At 39.5% G+C, this 21093-nt stretch overlaps 1 pseudogene; it reads right to left on the bottom strand.

Moving 5' to 3' along the window:
* Nucleotides 1-1815: 1815 nt before the first annotated feature.
* LOC108515024 (60S ribosomal protein L7a pseudogene) lies at nucleotides 1816-5003 on the bottom strand (annotated as a pseudogene).
* Between the last annotated feature and the right edge of the window lie 16090 nt (nucleotides 5004-21093).

The following is a 21093-nucleotide window of genomic DNA, read 5'->3' as shown; positions in this document are numbered from 1 at the left end:
ATCTTATTTTTCCAAAATTTCAGTTTATTTTGAGGAATAGGTACTAAAATATATATGAAATTACTGCAAAGAGTAAATTAAAAATATTTTAGTTACATAGAGTGTTTTTTGTGTGTTTTCCACGTGGAAATTAAAAGGGCAAGATTCATAGTAAATTCACTTGATTGAGCAATGTTCCTTCACTCATGAAAAGCAGTCTTGGTGTAGAATAGTATATACTTTGGATAATTAGAAAGAAAGAGGCAAGACAGTGGAGCCTGGTGAGCTACAGGGAGGGCTTGTGACTCTAAAGCCCAACCTTTACCTCCCAAACACAGGGAAAAAGGTAGGTTTGCATTCTGTAATTACAGTGTGGGATTTATAAATGCTCTGATGAGTGCTAGAGTGTAACATGTTTCCTGATGAAGATCAGAAATCAAGTTACCCTGGAGGAATTTGGTTTTGTTTTTAAGCAGATGTTCACAGGGCTGCAATCTTTATTAAACAACAGCACCAGGGAAATGTTACAGACAAGAATGCTTCCTGTCCATCACAGTTTAGATTGGTTTGGCAAAGGATTAGTAATGATTTGGAAAATTCCAGAACTAGTTTGATAACAGAATTTTAAGAACACTTTATGCTGAGGCCAGAAAGGCGACTTTGAACCTCTGAGGGCAGTCAATTACCCACCCCCAACCCCAACTACATATGTTTTATTTAGGACACTGTCCTAAGCCTTTGGAGAAATGCATAAACAATTTATAAGAGAGTCTATGCTCCAAAAGATCTTGCAATTTAGTTGGGGAAAGAATACAGAGATGTATGAAAAATAAATGGAACAAGGCAATATAGGTAAAGTGCCCAATGTAAGGTAGGAAGAGTAAAGGTTAAAGAAAAAATTGTGTATGACTTAGGATTCTTTAACTCAAATCAACAGAAAAATGCTCTTGAAAACTTGAGAAAAAGATAATTTATTCAAAGACTTTTAGGAACTGCCAGGAATTCTTAAGAGTCTTGCTTGGAGACCTGGGGACACCAAACTTGGAGGACCTAGGAAGCAGGTTTGCAGGAGCCATCTGGAAGATGGAGGTGCTATCAGTCCTGGGATTTGAAGAAATATTAAGTGTTAGATCACTCAAAGTTGGGGAAGTTAGGTGATTTTTAGAAACCCCACCATAGATGTAGAGACGATGTTTATAGCATGCTTGGGGACAATGCATAGATTATTTTGCTTGGAATGAAGGCTATAGGCATGAGTAAAGAGATCAAGCTGGAAAAAATAAGTGGGAATTCATTTATGAAAGGCCTTGCTGACATTGTAACTCTATCTTGCTGGCAGTGAGAACCAGTTGGGATGTTTAGCAAGAGTGTAACATGGTAAAAGCGACGTTATAACCCTATACCCTACAATGACAAGAGGTCAGAGAAAATGGCCACTCTTTTATTTCAAGTATTTTGAATTCAGTATATAGATGGCCTTTTCCTGAACTACTTAAACTTCCTTGCAGTAGTCTTCATCATTATTTCCGTAGGTGAGTGTTTCTCAAAAGGGCTTGCAAAGGCTACCTAAGTATCAGAAGTGACTGGGGACACTTGCTAACATGTACCTTCCCAGGACCCTACTGAATCAGAATCCCCCCCTCCACCTTTTTGTGAAAAAAAAAATGTATTATTTTAGTTATTTTTATGTACAGAAAACTCAACAGTGTACATTTAACCCAGTTTAGTAGCAAGTTCTTTAGCCTTTGCCTTTTCCAACTTGGCAATGCAAGCCACAGACTTGGGACCCCGGATATTGCCTCCCCAGTGAGAATGGTTCTCATAATATCTGTCATTCTAATTGGTATTGATGGCTTCTATCAGCATAGCCAATGCTCCTTTGTCTTTTTCTGAAGTCAACAGTGGTTCAGGTCTTCCTGTGGGCTAGTACACATCCCACTCTTGCCTTCCCCTTGGTAATGCAGTGAGGGACCCCCATCTCACAACACAGGGCAAGTCAGGAAGACAATCAGCTCGACGGAATCCACTTCGTGTGCAGTCACCACCAGCTGAGCCTTCTTGTGGTCCAGCAAGGTGGTGACAGTTTTAACCCCTGCTTGAAGGACAGGTGGTTTCTTAGTGAGGACAGCCCCTTTGCTGGCAGCTTTCTTCTCAGCCAAGGCCAACAGGTTCTGCTTCTTCTCTTGCTTTGTCTTTGATCTGTACTCATGGGTCAGCTTAAGTAGTCAGTAGCTATTTGGCAGTTCAGGGCCTGGGTGAACAGGTTGATCGCAGGAGGCACTTTCAGCTGCTTATAGAGGATAGCTCTTTGCCAGCTGCAACGTGATATATTGGGGCTATTTGACAAAGCAGGCGAGGTCCCTTTTGTGCTGGATGTCTTGTCCAATGCCAAAATTCTTTGACTTTTCTCAAACAGGAATTCACCCCTTTCTTGACCTCCTGCTTCTTCACAACAGCAGGGACTGAGCCACCTTCTTTCCCTTGCCCCTTTTTCCTTTCGGCATCTTGGGTGGTGGGAGGAGAGAGCAAGTCAGAATCTTTGGGAGTGGGGAGCAGGAATCTGCATTTTCAACAAGTCCCCTAATGATTCTTCTATGCACTGATGTTCAAAACCCACCACCTTAAGGGATGCTTAAATGGACAAGACAGGTGCAAAGCAAGGGTAAGATCCCTTTTCTCTACTTTCCTTCTTCCTCTTCTCCTCCTTTCATTCTCCATATTTTGCTCTTCTTCCTCTGCCTTCTGTCTCTCACCTAATAAACACTCTACTCACTGGGGACCCATTGTGTGAAAAATACTACCAAATTATTTGTGGACATTGGAGACTTAAAGACATACCTGAAGAGATTTAAATATGTGTGTTCAAAATATGCATTGGCAGAAAATCAGTGCTATTTTAGGGGAAGCCTTTTATGGACTAGATGTTTAGCATTTGCTTTAAGTGAAGCTCACTTTGATTTGCAACCTTGATAGTATCTGAATTAGAAAGATCTGGGGATTTTAAGCTGGTGGTTAAAGCACAGCTTCTGGTGAAAACACAAATGGCAAGAAGCAGAGTAACAGAGGCTCCTTCAGATCAACTGAGAATGTCAGTATGAGGGTGTAGGGCCACTGATGAGTGGTTAGTAATGCTTGGATTGACTCTCCCCTGTTGTCCACTGCTCTTGTTTAAAATGTCATAAAGGAAACAATATTTATTTACCCACACACTATGCACTGGCATGGCACTGAAACTGCCTTTGCAAAATTATGACAGTAAGAGATCTGACACGGCTACCTCCATCTTGCTTCTGGCCTCACAGGTTGGCTATCTTTGCTCTTTCCTGGATGTGGGCCAAGCTCATTTTGGGAGAATTTAGTTTACAGTTTAAATAACAACAGCATTTCCCCAAAACTGAACTGTTCTTGTAAAACTAATGAAGGCCACCAAGTTAGGAGGATGAAAGGGGTTTGAATTCTAGTAATTACCAGCCATTATTCCGGAAGTCATAAGATTTGCAACTTTCCCAATTACTCCTGCAGATAACATTACTACTGTAGAATGGAAGATTGGCCTTTTGAGATGTCTTTTCAGGTTTTTGCATTTCTGACAACTGTACAGCCCCACTTCGACCTGCCAACCTTTCCTGTGGCCCGCACCCATGAACCAACTCAGCACAAGAGGACAGTTTGGATTCCCTGTGATTTCATATTTGACCCAGCCGATCAGCATGGCCCTTACCCTAGCCCCTGACTACCAAACTATCTTTGAAAAAATCCTAACCTCCAAGGCTCTGGGGAGATTCATTAGAGTAATAACTCTGTCTCTCCTATGGCGTGGCCTTGTGTCAATTCTACTCTTTTCTTTTTTCTCCCCCTGAGACAGAGTCTTGCTCAATTGCCCAAGCTGGAGTGCAGTGGCGTGATCTCAGCTCACTGCAACCTCCACCTCCTGGATTCAAGTGATTGTTATGCCTCAACCTCCTCAGTAGCTGGGATTACAGGCATGTGCCACCATGTATGGCTAAATTTTGTATTTTTAGTAGAGATAGGGTTTCATCATGATGGCCAGACTGGTCTCGAACTCCTAGCCTCAAGTGATCCTCCCACCTATGCCTTTCAAAGTGCTAGGATTACAGGTGTGAGCCACAGGGCTCAGCCTAATTCAAGTCTTTCTTTACTGCAATGCCATGATCTTGGTAAGTTAATTTTTATATTTGCAGTGGGCAGGAAGAACCTGTCACGCGGTTAGCGTACCAATTGCTTTGTAGATAACATCTCAGTTAGTATTCATAGAAATCCAGTTATTAGAACAATACCTAACACATAGTAGGCATTGAATGGAATAATTGTTTATTATTTACTCACTCATTCACAAATTCATTCAATAAATGCTAGGCAATGTTCTAGGCACTGGGGACATAGCATTTAAAATAAAAAATATCCCTGCTGTTATACAACGTATATTCTAGTGTGGCATGAGATTTTACATTAATCTTATTAAATTGGAAGGTTAACTTGCTTGAGGTTAGACAGCTAGGAATCTGTAGTCTTGCTGTAGGTAAGAGACCTTCAGATTTGTTTGGTTTTCAAACTCTTATATTTTATACAACATCAGTACAACTTCAGGTAGATTTTCAAATAAAAGCTATCTTCCTTCTTCTGAATATGTCGGTCACCCTCTGGAATTAAAGTGAATTTCTTAGAGAGCCACCTTTATGGAATAAGATGAAGAGGGTTGAGAAGCCCCCAAGCCATCCATTGCCCTCACCTCTGGCTCTGTCAAAGTACTGGAAACTGACTCTAGAACTGTTCATTTACATGCTGTGTGGAAATGTCCTGTCACGTGTGTAACTATAATCCTCTCTCTGATATTTCTGTCCATCCCTTTCAGGAAGGACAGTGTGCTCCTGCCAGTGACACGGCTGGTCAATAGTCCTGAACATTGGGGAGGTAGCCGAAGCATGTCCTCGGAGCATGTCACCCGTGTACTGCTTTCTGCTTCCTTCCTGTCCTACTGCTCCTTTTCTCTGAAGGCCCAGCATGCTGACATTATAAGGTCAGTCAGCCACAGATGACAATGATCTTAAAAAATTACTATATAGGCTGGGCGCGGTGCCTCATGCCTGTAATCCCAGCACTTTGAGAGGCCGAGGAGGGTGGATCACGAGGTCAGGAGATCGAGACCATCCTGGCTAACACGGTGAAACCCCATTTCTACTAAAATACAAAAAAAAAAATTAGCCAGGCGTGGGGGTGGGCGCCTGTAGTCCCAACTACTAGGGAGGCCGAGGAAGGAGAATGGGGTGAATCCGGGTGGTGGAGCTCGCCGTGAGCCGAGATCATGCCACTGCACTCCAGCCTGGGTGACAGAGTGAGACTCTGTCTCCAAAAAAAAAAAAAAAAAAAAAATTGCTATGTAAAAACTGCAATGCCTTCCTCTTCTGGGAAGAAGTGTTTATATTTTAGAAGAGGGCTACTTAACCCAAAGGAATGACACTATCAAAGATTGCCTAGAAAGAGTACTGTCTCTGAGGCTCACTCAGATGCCCTTCCTCTTTGCAGATTGCCCTCAATTGAGTTCATAAAATTTGGCTAATCCTTTTTTTATAAGGCTGATCACAGACTAATCTGTTTGGTAATTAGTTGTGATTGTGGCCTTGCTGTAAGACAGGACTGAACCTGCATCCTGAGAACATTTGTGTGCTTGCAGTACCTCGAAGAGTCTTTGCCTTCTTCAGGAGCTCCATAATGGTTTTGTGCATTGAATGGAATTGAAGGAGTTTTCTGGGGGAAGGTAGATTAAAGGGGCACAGTGTGAGCTTTTTCTTTGAGTACATTCAGAAAAATAAATGGAGGTAGGGAAGTGGCTTGGGCATTCCAGTTCATTCTCTAAAGAGATCAGCTAAATACCATTTGTTTGATACCAACCATATACTCAGACACTACAAATTTGGATATTGCCACTTGTTAACTGGGTGACAAACTTGGACAAATTACTTTCTCTTCAAGTGACTCAGTTTCTACATCTGTAAAATAATACATTTATTGTGAGGACACAATGAGTTAATACATGTAAAGCACTAGGCACATTCCCTGGCACGTAATAATTCCTCACTAAATGTTCTTTATTTTTTTAATTATTATTCTCACAGCAGTTTGAGATCCATGGATATTCCCATTTTAAAGATAAAATAATGACAAAAACTATCATTTCTTGTGTGCAATCTTGTATTTAATTTTTCAGCAAGCTTCTAGAAGGTACCGTTGTCACCCGTACATTTACAAGGAGGAAGTGGGCTGTGTTCAGGGTCACCCAGCTGGATAAGTAATGGAATTGGAATTCAAGCTTAGCTCTAATGAACTCCTGAGGCTTCATTCTTTTGACAGTGACAAGCTGCTTCTAAGGAATGATTGCCACTTCAAAATTGCACTCAGCCTTCTTAAAATACTTCTGTTCTTCAAATGAAATACCTCACATCAGTTCTAAATCTGTAATACTTGGGGAATTAGAGCCTCACCCCATGTAATGCTGCAGTATGTTCTCTGTGCTACTGAAACCTCTGGCAGAAGGGTTTCCTCACCTAAGGCATCTGCCTTTCACTGGTGAGCGGCTGATCTTTAGATCATCTATGAGCCACTTTGGGAGCCTTCTGGATAAAGGATGCTTAAATATATGTCAGTGTTTCTGCTCAAGACATATTCATTGCAACTACTGAATATATTAACTCATTATACCTCCCCCAAATAATTAGACAGTATGTGCAGCAACCATTATAAAATGCATACATTTCAAACCCGGAGCTGGCATTTTACAAGGTTTCAGTTATTAACATGTAAATTCTAACTATTTCCCTACCAAAGGTAACTGATGGTAAAATAAAAATTGTTGAATGTAACTTTTATAGGGAATTTGAATGAGAATGGATAGGGCCAAAGAAAAACCTTCTCATTGGAAATTGGACCCTTGCCAGCTTTTGACTTTATAAGAGAGATCTGAAATCTGGGGAAAAAATAGCCAAGTTATAAAATATAATTTTTTAAAAAATTTTTGCTTTGTTTCTTGAAAAGTATAGTAGCATTCCCACGTAGTCCTTAGTTATGCTGGATCATATCAAAACTGACTTAGATAGATCTTCTTAGATAGTCAACATATTTTGCTAACTAACCTGAAGAGGTCATTTACACTTTAGTGTGAATAAAACCCAGACCTTATAGGGGATATCCAAACTGTTTTTTTTTTTCTTTCCAAGATCTCTACCAGTTCTTGAAAAAAATTTCACAAGTCTGTGGCAAAATAAGTAAAATGAAGTGCAACGTGCTATATTTTTCACGAAGCTGAATTAATTCAATTGTAAGTGCTAATCTTCTGTTTTGAGATTTGATATTTGTAAAATTTTCTGGGTTGAAATGTTCGTTTTATTGTGAAATGGTGGTGGTAGAAGACTGAAGCTTTTACTTTTTTACATTCCTGGCAAAATCCAAAGTTGTTAGCTTTACTTCTGTTTGCCAATTTTTTGTTTGCTTTTAATTGATTGGCCTGTGGAATATGTGTCTGGGAACCACTGGTGTGATAGAAAGAGCCCACATTCTGGAATCAAAAGCCCTGGGGTTTTCATCCTTGCTGAGTCTGTTATAAGCCAGATGAGCTGAATCCTTATTGATCCTCATAGAATCTCTGTTTCTCCATTTGTAGTGTGAAGGCAATAGAGCTGTTGAGAGAATTAAATGAGATCACATGTACAAAATATCTAGCTCATATTTATGCTTAATTGACAATAGTTTGTCCTCTTTGTTTTTTCATTCAAGAAGCAGATTTTGCAAAGAGAAGATGGAGGATATGATTATTGGTTAAGATTTGGGAGAGGAGGAAGTAAGATAAACAAGTCACACAATAGGAAATGAAGGCTTCAAAGGCAGATTATGTGTGATGAAAATCTTTCTTTCTGTACTTAATAATGTCTTCTGATATTGAGGAAGGCTTCAGAGGTTAAGATATGTCTTGTTTCTGGTCTCCAGTATCTGGCACAGAGCAAGCTCAGAGAAGCGCTACTACAAATGGTGTGATTCGGGAAGCAGATTCTGATTTGGATAGTTGCCTGTGGGAAGTGTATTGGGGTATGCTTTCCAGTGATGTCTATGGGGAAGGTGAAACAAGAAGGACCAGACAGATGTCTGTACCAACCTGTATGAAATTTCAGAGCCAGGATGTCCCTGCAGAATTGTCTCGAATCAGGGCAGAGTGTTCAGGCCTTGATAACACCCTCGGTGATCAGTTTTAGGATGTGGGTTAACACAGGGAAAAGGAATGACTTGGGAGAGGTGGCTCTCTTCAGCTGAGGGCAATCTTGGGAGGAGATTTATCTGTGAGCTCTCAGTTGCCATTATGGGCTAAATTGTGTTCCCTAAAAAGATATTGAAACCCTAACCCCTGAAACCTGTGAATGTGACCTTATTTGGAAATAAGGCTTTTGCAGATGATCAAATAAAGATGTTGTCATTAGGATGTCCCCTAATCCAATAAAAAAGGGGAGAATGATCCCAGCACTTCGGGAGGCTGAGGCAGGCTGATCACAAAGTCAGGAGATTGAGACCATGGTGAAACCCTGTCTCTACTAAAACTACAAAAAAAAAAAAAAAAAAAAAAAAAAACTGGGCGTGGTGGAAGACACCTGTAGTCCCAGCTACTCGGGAGGCTGAGGTAGGAGAATGATGTGAACCCGGGAGGCGGAGCTTGCAGTGAGCCAAGATTGTGCCACTGCACTCCAGCCTGGGCGACAGAGCGAGACTCCGTCTCAAAAAAAAAAAAAAAAAAAGGTGGGGGGGAGAATGGACACAGAGACATACATCTGTAGAGGGAAGATGATGTGAAGACAAGGGAGAATGCCACCTACAAGCCAAGGAGAAAAGCATGTAACAGATTTTCGACCCTCCCATCTCTCAGAAGGGCCAACCCTGCCGAGACCCTGATTTTGAACTTCTATCCTCCAGAGCTGTGAGACAACACATTTCTGTTGTTTAAGCCACTCAACATGTGGTATTTCGTTAGGGCAGTCCTAGGAAACTAATGCAGTTGCCAACACATTGAGCAGCCTGCCATGCGTGCTTCAGTCCTGAAGTGAGGCCATCTGGTAGCACACCACAGTAGTTACTAAAGGAACTCCATGATGCTTGAGGAATAGAGAATCTTCAGGTCCCAGCTTGGACCAATGCTGCATCGTATTTTTCTACTTCCTAGGAAATTGACACATTCTTCACCTACTGATGTCCACACACCTCCTTGCAATGAAACACTCAGCCATATGTGGTTATCTTAAGCCTGTCTTTAGAAACTGACCAAGGGAGAAGATCTGCATATGCTCAGGAAACATACTTACTCTGAAGTGCCCTAGAAAAGAGGAATGTTTATGGAGAAGGATTTCAAGGCAGGCTAGGGCTGTTTTGGGGCTTACTACCACTATTCTGTTGTCAGCTGGAGCAGCTTGTTCAAGGAAATTTTGAACAAATCAGTAGTCCTGGCTATGAAGAAGGAAGGAGGTACCAAAAATACAGAATAAAAAATCTTTAAGTCGGGTGCGATGGCATGTGCCTATAGCTCAGGAGGCTGAGAAAGTAGGATTGCTTGAGCTCAGGAGTTTAAGATCAGCCTAGGCAATATGGCAAGACCCTGTCTCTAAAGAAAAAAAAAGAAAGAAGAAATTGTGTCACAATACTGTTCAGAGTAAATTTTGTGTCACAATATTGTTCAGAGTAATTTTTTTTTTTTTTTTTAAACAGGGTCACACTCTGTCTCCCAGGCTGGAGTGCAGTGGCACAACCTTGGCTCACTGCAACCTGTGCCTCCTGGATTCAAGTGATTCTCCTGCTTCAGCTTCTCGAGTAGCTGGGACTAGCGTCACCATACCCAGCTAATCTTCATATTTTTAGTAGGCATGGGGTTTTATCTTGTTGATCAGGCTGGTCTCAGACTCCTGACCTCAAAGTGATCCACCCACCTTGGCCTCCCAAAGTGCTGGGATTACAGGCATGAGCCACTGCGCCCAGCCCAGAGTAAATTTTGAATGAGCAATTTCTTCAGGACAGAAGAGAAATGGGGATAAATTCAAATCATTTCAGGTCGATATTTGCTAGGACTACATGCATCTTCTGTATTATATTTGGATTGTGCATAGCTTTACAGAAGCAGATGATGTATCTCTGTGACTTATTTCTGTAGTCTCAACACTAACAGGATGAACTACGCTGGAGACTGAGGAAGTTTTTTTTTGTTGTCACCCACGTAACTTAGAGCAAGGGGTATTTGAAATCAGACTACATAACACTCTTGTATTTTTCCTGCAAATTGTGGGTATTAGCTACATTCTCCTTCCATTAACAGAACAGTGGGAGAGGAGGAATCTGTTACATCACTCATGCCAGCACTAAATTGTCATCAGAGTTTGAATTGCAAAATTTTTATTTCTGGTCAGAGGCAGGAAGAAAACCACTTGTTTTTATAAACTGAGCTTCAGGTAAGTACTCAGGGTTTGAGTTTGAAATAGGTAATTGTTAAATGGATATCGAAGGCATGATTATAGACCTTCAATATTTGTACATTCTCATCTTTGGATTGTATATATACATGCATGCCCATTAAGGGAACCACACAACTTAGTGCAGAAAGGCCCAAATTCTATCCCTTGCTGCAAACCACAGAACACAGCAGCACAAATTCAGGACAAACACATAGTGGGTGCTCAGTAAAGATCTTTTGAAGGAAAATCTGTGCTGCAAAATAAAAACAAGTGTCCCGAAAGAAATATGCCAAGTCTCTACTAGAATTTCTCTTTCAGGAAAGTAGATCAAGCTCTTAGATGGTGCTTGACTCAGATCCCCCATGTTTCCTTTTACCATGTTTCATTTCTCATGTCCTCTCAGAAGTCCAGAAGCGTCTGGAATTTATTTCCTAAGTGGGGAGGAGGCAGGGTTGTGAGAGTCCAGCTCTCACTGTTTAAGGTAAGGGAACTCTGGGAGTAACTTCCCTTAAGGCTTCAGTCTGGAGCTAGCTACTCTTAGCGGTATTTTGCCAGGGATCTCTCCTTTGCTGAGCTGCTTCTTGCCCCATTCTGTTCCCTGATCCCATGACTAGTATTCCTGGAAACTTTTTCTTCATACATTACTTGCATATTTATTCTCATCTCAGAAAAACCTAATCTAAAATCATTCTCTCTTGATTCTTGGTTCATCTCAAAGAACTGCCTCATTTTTCTGCTCCCTTTCACTTCGGTTTTGCAACCTTCCTGCATCTAATTCTTTTCTCCTTCCTTGCTCAAACCACTCAATTCAGTGTTCCACACTAAACACTCAACTGAAACTACTCTTCTCAAGATCACCAGGAACCTCTATCTGGCTGAATTCAGTGGGTACTTCTTGCTCTCATTGTACAGGACTTCTAAGCAATATCTAGATAATCTGACCATCCCCTTCTTATGGAAATGTTCTCTTTTCTTGTCTTTCTTGATACCACCCTCTCAGAGTTTTCTTGTTACCTGTTTGGTCATTCCTTCTTCATCTTTGAGCTGGTTCCTTCTTCTTTGTTGGCCTGTTAGATGTTGGAATACATAATGGCTTAGATCTTGGTCTCTTCCTTTCTCCCTCTATGCTGTGTTTCCTGGATATGCTGGAGCCTGCCCAATTTGTGCCTCTTCCCCTGATTCTTCCATTAAAACTTGACTTGTAGATCCAACTGTCTACCATACTTCTTCACTTGTGTATTTAATATGCATGTAAAACCAAAAAGTCCAAGAGAGAACCGTTGTTTCTATATGGCAATACCACTTAACAACACAATGAAAAATTCTTTTTTACTCACTTTTACAGGTCTTCATAAATATATCACTTTCCAATATGCTGCCAAAACTGGAAAAAGAAGGCATTTCCCATTTCTCTATTCTGCCCTCCCTACCACGTAGAATCAATCAGATAGTCCCATCGACCATGTCGCTACAGTATATTTCAAATCTGACTCTCTTCTCTTCATCTCCACTGCTACTACCCGGTTCTAGTCATCATCTTTTATTACCCAGATAACTGAATTCATCTACGAACTAGTCTCTCTTCCTTTGCTGTCCATTTACTCTTCTCATCACTTCCCTAAATCATCCTTGTAATACATAATAAGATTGCACCAATTCCTTTGCTTAAAACCCTCCGTAGCTTCTTTTCACCCTGAAAATAAAATCTAAAACTCTGGCCCAATTTACAATCCTTGCTTACCTTCTGATTCTTCTCTATTCCCTTAGATTCAGCCATTCTGAACTTCTTTCTCTGCTGGCACGTTACAATCCTTTAAGCCTGGTGCTCGTAGTTCTTCCACATACAATATTCTAGACCTAGTTCTTTTCAAGACTGATCCTACTATAGGTGGGAAGCATTTGCCTCAGGCAAACTCCTCCAATTGTCATAAAACTGAGTAACACAGGAATTCTATATCCAAGGAGTGTCTATAAATAGTCTAAAGAGTTTAGGATCATTCCAGTCAAGCTAGAATAAACTTGAACTTCTAATTTGGATCTTAAAACCCAGAGATGGGTTTGTATTGTATAGAATTCTCCAGATTCTTAGCCCTGTCATATCAACCTGTGTTAGACTTCCACTTGTTGTCAAAAAAAATCTGCTTTTATTGTGAGGTTCTGAAAAGCAGAGTCTGTACCACTCACTTGGAAAACTGACACAGCATATGACACCTATTCAGAAGATCCTCAACAAGGGTTTACTCTATGATTTAATGACCAGTGAAGATTGGATTCTGTGATTAGCTTTTAAATTTATGTAACTTTCAAAATACTCTGAGCTTAACTTTCTTTATATGCACTTTATACAAATGTGGTAAAGATCGAAGGACAGAGTGGATATCAAAGCTTTAACCACATGGCTGGTACACAGTAGACATTATAGAAGTCTTCATTTCTCCTTTTCTCCTTCCATATCTTCTCTTCTTAATCATTTCTTCCTACTGTAGATTTAACTATTGTTGCAACCTCAGTGCTAAGCCTAGGACTTACATTCTTTTCTTTCTTCATTCCTCTTAATGCTTCCTTCCTTCTCAGCTTTCTCTATTTTAACCTTTTCCTTCATCATCTCCTTTTCCTCTTTTCTATTCTTCTCTTCTGTCCAATATTGGACCAACCTATACTTTTCTCTTCTTTCTCCTTTGCCTTTCTTAAAGTTTAACATTAATAATTACTCCCTCTAACCTACCAAAAAGAGAGATAGTGGAGACTGCTCTTTAGGCAGTCCTAAGTGCCAGTTCTCTGTCTGTCTCCAAGAAAAAAAAAAAAAAATCTGTGCGCTGGAGCTTGTCTTCTACTCCCTACTGAGACAAAAGTGCTTCCCAAGCATATGCAACCCAAGTGGTAAAATATTAATAGAAAAAAAAAAAAAAAAACAGCAAGGCAAGGGCCACAGCAGTCTGGGTATGAGACCAGCAGGTCTTTTGGAGCCCTATTCTGTGTGGAGCCAATGGGAGGACTGACATTTAGTGTGCCTCCACACAGAGATGCAGATGGCTTCTAAGCCTATTTCAGTGAACATACGAGGAAGCGGGTGGAGGAGACTGGAAAGAGCCACAGTTCCTATCCATGGCATCAAAATACCAAGATCTGAAGACAATTAAAAATGGATAACTTGAGGGAAAGCACAGAGGGAGACAGTCTGAGTCTTATTAAAGAGTATTGACAACTTCTTTTGTTTTGGGAAAAGAAGGAAAATTATTTTATCTGTTTATAAGTCAAAGAAAAGAAATATCCCTCAACATTGGCCTCTTCTAAATGGGGTTAGTAGGTACAAATAAATGCAATCAAATTTCTGACAGTATTTTCCTTTAAAAAGATGCAAATAAATTTGTAATACTGCCAAGCTCCAAAATAACAGATTGAAATACTCAAGATTATAAATTCAAATTTTTTTTCAATTGAAATGGCATTTCAATTTCCTTCCCTGGGAATACCTTGGGTGGTCACTACTTAAATGCTTTCTGGTTTTTAAGTTTTTTTTTTTCTTTGGAGTGGTGGATTCTAGCTGAGATACAAACATTTAAGTAGATTTGATTAGCGATCACTTGAGATTCCTCAGTAAAACCCCCAAATGGGGACAGTATCCATATGTGAAGATGAAAAATCTACAAGCTAGAGGTAATTTATTATTTTCTCATAAGCATTTGCATTTATAAAAGTATGTTCTTGCCGGGCGCAGTGGCTTACGCCTGTAATCCCAGCACTTTGGGAGGCTGAGGAGGGTGGATCACGAGGTCAGGAGATCGAGACCATGCTGGCTAACATGGTGAAACCCCGTCTATACTAAAAATACAAAAAATTAGACGGGGGTGGTGGTGGGCACCTATAGTGCCAGCTACTTGGGAGGCTGAGGCAGGAGAATGGTGTGAACCTGGGAGGCGGAGCTTGCAGTGAGCTGAGATCGGGCCACTGCATTACAGCCTGGGCGACAGAGCAAGACTCCGTCTCAAAAAAAAAAAAAAAAAAAGTATATTCTTTTATTGTTGGTTCTTACTTTGCCATTACACAGCTTACTAGCTCATCTTTATAGTATAGTGTTTAAGAGCTTAAGCTCAAGACCTGCATTTCCCTATATTTTATTTTGGGTCAAATCCCATCCATCACTTACTGGTTGAGTGACTTTGGTCAAATTTCTTATTGCTTTCAGCCTCACCATATTCATCCATAGGATGTGGATATTAATATTGCCCCCTAAGGTTTTTGTGAAAATGACATATATGATTCAGCATATAAGGCATTGAGGATGTCAGAAAGATGGCAGAATCAGAATTTTCAACCCTTGTATCCTGACAAAAACACTGATTTTGACAACCATCTGTGGAGGAGAGCCCAGGAGTTAAGCAGGGAGGTCCTGGAACTCTGTTGGAAGAAAATAAATCTGTGAGTAGGCACACTGAAGAACATAAGAACAGTTTTAGTCTACCCTAATCACCCCTACCCAAGGTAGCACAGTTCATTGCCAGTACAGATCCCCTCCGTTTATGAATTTATCCATGGGGGAAGGTACGAGCACAGCTGAGTGCCTGCTTCTCTAGCTATGCAGCTTCCTGCCCACAAGGCCCACTTCCTTCTCTCTGCACTCAGAATACTGAGGGGATCAGCATGGCTGAATAGTCTGGGGGCAGGTAGGAGAAGGGAAACGGGGTGGGGCCTCACAGTAGCCAGGCATGGAATACAACAAAGGGCCATGGTTTCTACTAACTGCCTTATGACTTCACCAAGATGCCTACCCATTTATCTAGTAGGATGCATCACCTGCATATTTCCCACCAACATACCCATGCATGCCCCACTGCTCTGTGTGCCCTCCCCTTGTACCGTAGTTAGTGTTAGTAGGCCCCTGCAGACCACCAACTAGCAAAACTTTGCTGGCTTGAAAAAGCATGCTTAACCTTAACCACTTCAAGATACTACCTTAGGGAAATTAAATGGTAAACTCTCCACATCCAGCCTAGTTTTGTGGAATTGAGAAAAAGGATACAATCCTAAGACTTCCCCTTCCCAAAAGTAACAAAAGGAGTGGAGAAGATTCATCCATAGAAAAATCCTGAAAGACCACAGGAACACCTAGGCAGTCTGACCGATGAAAGTCTTTTCTCCCAAAGCCTGTCAAACAAAACGAAAACAACTGGAAGAGGTAACTGCTTCCTCAGCTGTGAATACTGCAGCAGGAGACTTCAAGGAGCATGAAAAATCAAGAAAATGTGACATTACCGAAAGGACACAATAATTGTTCAGTAACTTACCCCCCAAAATTAGAGATCTATAAACTGCCTGACAATTTGAAATAATTATTTTGAGGGAGTTCAGCGAGCTATGAAAGAACACGTGCTGCTCAATGAAATCGGGAAAACAACACCTGAGCAAAACAGGAAGTTGAACAAAGAGATAAATATCATAAAAGGAACCAAAAAATTCTGGAGCTGTTTGAAATGAGAACTTCAGTGGAGAACTTCAACAGCAGAGTTGATCAAACAGAAGAAAACATTTGAGAATACAGAAGCAGGTCATTTGAAATTATCCAATCAGAGGAGAATAAAGAAAAAAATGAAAAAGAGTAGAGAAAGTCTCTAAGATTTATAGCATACCATAAAAAATCACTGTATGCATTACAGGATTATTAAAAAAAAAAAGAAAAGAAAAGAAAAGAGAGTAAAGGGCAGAAAGGCTATTTAAATAAACAACTGCTGTGTGCCTCCTACATCTTGGGAGAGATATAGCCATCCAGGTTCATTTATCTTAAAAGTCCCTAAGCTGGATCAACCCCAAGAAGATTACACTGAGAAAAGTGATAATCAAAGTATCAAAAGTAAAAAGCAAAGAGTGAATTTTCAAAACGGCAAGAAAAAAATCTGCTCATGACATATAAAGGATCCTCCATAAAGCTATGGATTTCTTATCAGAGACCTTGCAGGCCAGGAGGGTAGTACAATATATTCAAAGTTCTGAAGGAAAAAACCCTGCCAGTCAAGAATACTAAACGTGGCAAAGCTATCGTTCAGAAATGAAGGCAAGATAAAGACTTTCCCAGACAAACAAAAGCTGAGGAAGTTCTTCATCTCCTGATCTGCCTTACAAGACTCTAAAGTGAGTTCTTCGAGTTCAAATGAAAGGACAATAATTAGGACATGAAAACATGTGAAGATATAAAATTCACTGGTAAAAAAAAAAAGTCAAATTCAGAACACTTTAATACTGTAATTGTGACGTATAAATCAATTTTAACACTAGCATAACATTTAAGACAAAAGTATTAAAATAACTATCCTATAATGTGTTAATGACTACACAACATAAAATATGTAAATTGTGTCATCAGTAACATAAAGTGTGGGGAGGATATGCAATCAAAAAATTTTCAGCTTAAAATCAACTGTTATATTTTATGTAAACATTGTAGTAATACAAAGAAAAAACCCTTTAGCAGATACACAAATTATAAAGAAAAACATATCAAAGTGTACTACTAGAAAAATCATCAAATCACAAAGGGAGAGAGAAAGAGAGAAAGGAATAGAAATCTACAAAATAGAAAACAATTAACAAATTGGCAATAGCAAGCCCTTAGCTATCAATAACCTCTTTAAATATAAATGAATTACATTTTCCAATCAAAAGATACAGAGTGGATAAAAAATGGATAAAATAAAACAAGATCCAACTGCGTGCTGTGTTCAAAAATACTCACTTTAGCTTTAAAATTATGTATAGGCTGAAAGTGAAGGAATGGTGAAGGTTATTTCATATAAATGGTAACGAAAAGAGAGCTTGGGTGGGTATATTTACATCAGACAATATAGACTTTAAGTAAAAAACTGTCACAAGAGAAAAAAGGCAGTTATAATAGATAAAGTAAATATTAACAGAACCAAATGGAGAAATCGACAGCAATACAATAATAGTAGGGGACCCCATTTCAACAATGTATACATCATCCAGGTAAGAAATCAACAAGGAAAGCGTACGTTAGACAACACCATACGAATGGTCTTTGACTTACGATCAGGTTATTTCCCCATAAACCTATCATAAAGTTAAAAAGTTGTAAGCTGAATCATTGTAAGTCAGGAATCATCTGTAGAAAAAATAGACCTGACAGACATGTACAGGACATTCAATCTAACAGCAGAAGAATACATATTCTCAAGCATACTCATTCATTTTACAGGGGAGATCATACGTTAGGCCACAAAACAATTTTAAACAAATTTACAAGGATTGACATCATATCAAGTATATTTTCCAACCACAATAATGTAAAACTAGAAATCAATATTAAGGAGAATAGGAAAACTCACATATATGTGGAAAGTAAGTAATACACTCCTAAACAACCAATGGGTCAAAGAAGAAATCAAAGGGAAATAAAATCTTTAGAAAATGGAAACACACATGTCAAAACTCATGAGATGCAGTAAAAGCATATATGAGGGGGAAATTTATGGCAATAACTGCCTATATGACAAAAGAACAGTGATTTCAAATAAACAATCTAACTTTACACTTTGAGGAACAAAAAAAAAAAAAAAGAACAAAGTAAGTCGATAGCTAGCAGAAGGAGGGAACGATAAAGATATGTGAAGAAATGGACAAGAGAAACAATAGAAAAGAACAAGAAAACAGCTGGTATTTTCCAAAACATATACAAAATCAACAAGACTAATACTTCATGATCACTTACATGTAGAATCTAAAGAAGTTGAACTCATAAAAGCAGAGGAGAGAGTAGAATGGTGGTTGCCAGGTGGCAGGGAGTGAGGGAAATGGGGAGATGATGATCCAACGGTACAAAGCTTCAGTTTTGCAGTATGAATAAATTCTGGAGATTTAATGTATAGAATGGTGACTATTTAATAATATTATGCTGCAGAACTTTAATTTGCTATGATCTAGAGTGTTCTCACCTCCTCCAAAGGTAACCATGTGAGATGATGAAGATGCTAATTAGCTTGATTGTGGTAATCATTTTATAATGTTTACATCTATCAAAACATTACGTTGACATTTATGCAGCCAACAGACACACGAAGAAATGCTCATCACCACTTGCTATCAGAGAAATGCAAATCAAAACCACAATGAGATACCATCTCACACCAGTTAGAATGGCAATCATTAAAAAGTCAGGAAAAAACAGGTGCTGCGAGAGGATGTGGGAAATAGGAGACACTTTTACGCTGTTGGTGGGACTGTAAACTAGTTCAGCCCATTGTAAGAAGACAGGTGTGGTGATTTCTCAAGGATCTGAACTAGAAATACCCATTTGAACCCAGCCATCCCCATTTACTGGTATGATTCCTAAAGGATTATAAATCATGCTGCTATACAAGACACATGCACCACGTATGTTTTTAACTTGCGGGGGCACTATTCAGATAGCAAAGACTTGGAACCACCCCAAATGGGTCCATCAATGACAGACTGGGATTAAAAATGTGGCCACATATAACATCCATGGAATACTAGCAGCCATAAAAAAGGATGAGTTCTGTTCCTTTGTTAGGGACATGGATAAAGGCTGCGACCATCATTGCTCCTGCAAACTTGTCGCAAGAACAGAAAACCAAAACACCCACATGTTCTCCGACTCTCAGGTCATAGGTGGGATTTGAACAATGAGATCGCTTGGACACAGGAAGGGGAACATCACACACCAGGGCCTGTTGTGGGGTGGGGGAGTGGGGAGGGATAGCATTAGGAGATACACCTAATGTAAATGATGAGTTAATGGGTGTAGCACACCAACATGGCACACGGATACATGCGTAACCTGCATGTTGTGCACATGTACCCTAGAACTTAAAGTATAATAAAAAATATTAAAAAGTGTTGTATACCTTATATTTATACAATTTTTATTTGTCAATTATACATGAATACATTCAGAAAAAAACCCATGGAGCACACTGTGTATGGGATATGTGCAGTGAGTCAATATTATGTTCATTAGTATTATTTCTGTTGCCTGAAGGGTTTGGATTACACCAGCATAATAACTTCTGATATTTCCATAGCACTTTGCAAATTTCAAAGTATTTCCATTCATATTTTATCACGCATCCTGTGAGGTTGGTAGGGCAAAAATAACCTCGTCCCACATGACGTGTTATATTTAGACAATTATCCAAACTTATGCTATTGAAAGCATTAGGTCAGGGTTTGAACATTGGTGCTTTTTAACACTATTTCTAAAATTATTATTTTAGTCTATTGCTAAAATGTTGTTGGCCTATTATCTATGAAAGGTTAAGACATTTAAAATTCAGTGAATCCATTCAATGTACCTAGCACTGTTCTAAGTGATTTACATGAATGATTTTATTTTTAATTCTCACAATATTATGTAAGTAATATTGCGTAGGTATTATTATTCCCCTAGTTTACAGATTAAAAATCTTAACATGTTTAAACATGTTTAGTACTTTATTCAAAGGCTCACAGTTCTTACACGGGAGAGCTAGGATTTGACTTAGTTTAATGTAACCTCAGCATCTGGCCTCTTGGGATAGTAGCTATCTTTTAGGTAAAAACATTCAGGAGTATCTAAGAATGATTGAATTTTCAGCTGTGTAATCTTGGGTAAAATCATTGAATTTCTCTGTTTTCTTGTTTTCTCATCTGTAAATTGGGAACAACAAAAATAATTCAAGACCATTTCCCAGATTTGTAAGCATAAAAGAAAATATTTACATACACTTGGAAAAACTAACACCATATTAGTTATTATTAATGTAGTAATAAGTCAGTTATGTGCATGTATGTAGCTAAAATTATCATCAATGGTCTGGTTATAATGTTTTTTAAGTTTTTAAATGCTGAGTTGGCAATATGTAAATAAAGATAGAAAAGGAACTCCTGGAAATGTGTCAGCCTAATCATCACGGTTGTAACAACTGTGGTTTCTTTGGGAGGCTGAGGCAAGTGGATCACCTGAGGTCCGGAGTTCAAGACCAAGCCTGGCCAACATGGTGAAACCCCTGCTCCACTAAAACACAAAAAAATTAGCCAGGCATGGTGGTGGGCAACTGTAATCCCAGTTACTCAGAGGCTGAGGCAGGAGAATTGCTTGAACCCAGAAGGCAGAGGTTGTGGTGAGCCGGGATCATGCCACTGCAACTAGCCTGGGCAACAAGAGTGAAACTCTTGTCTCAAATAATGTTTTTTAAGTTTTTAAATGCTGAGTTGGCAATATGTAAATAAAGATAGAAAAGGAACTCCTGGAAATGTGTCAGCCTAATCATCACGGTTGTAACAACTGTGGTTTCTTTGGGAGGCTGAGGCAAGTGGATCACCTGAGGTCCGGAGTTCAAGACCAAGCCTGGCCAACATGGTGAAACCCCTGCTCCACTAAAAACACAAAAAAATTAGCCAGGCATGGTGGTGGGCAACTGTAATCCCAGTTACTGAGAGGCTGAGGCAGGAGAATTGCTTGAACCCAGAAGGCAGAGGTTGTGGTGAGCCGGGATCATGCCACTGCAACTAGCCTGGGCAACAAGAGTGAAACTCTTGTCTCAAAAAAAAAAAAAAAAAAAAAAAAAAAAAAAAAAAAAAAAAAAAAAAAACAAAGAAAGAAAAGAAAAGA

This window comes from Rhinopithecus bieti, unplaced genomic scaffold (genome assembly GCF_001698545.2).
Source record: "Rhinopithecus bieti isolate Rb0 unplaced genomic scaffold, ASM169854v2 scaffold_32422, whole genome shotgun sequence".
NCBI classification, from domain to species: domain Eukaryota; kingdom Metazoa; phylum Chordata; class Mammalia; order Primates; family Cercopithecidae; genus Rhinopithecus; species Rhinopithecus bieti.
Note: the sequence above shows the minus strand (reverse complement) of the source record. Positions and strands in the feature narration are given on the sequence as shown.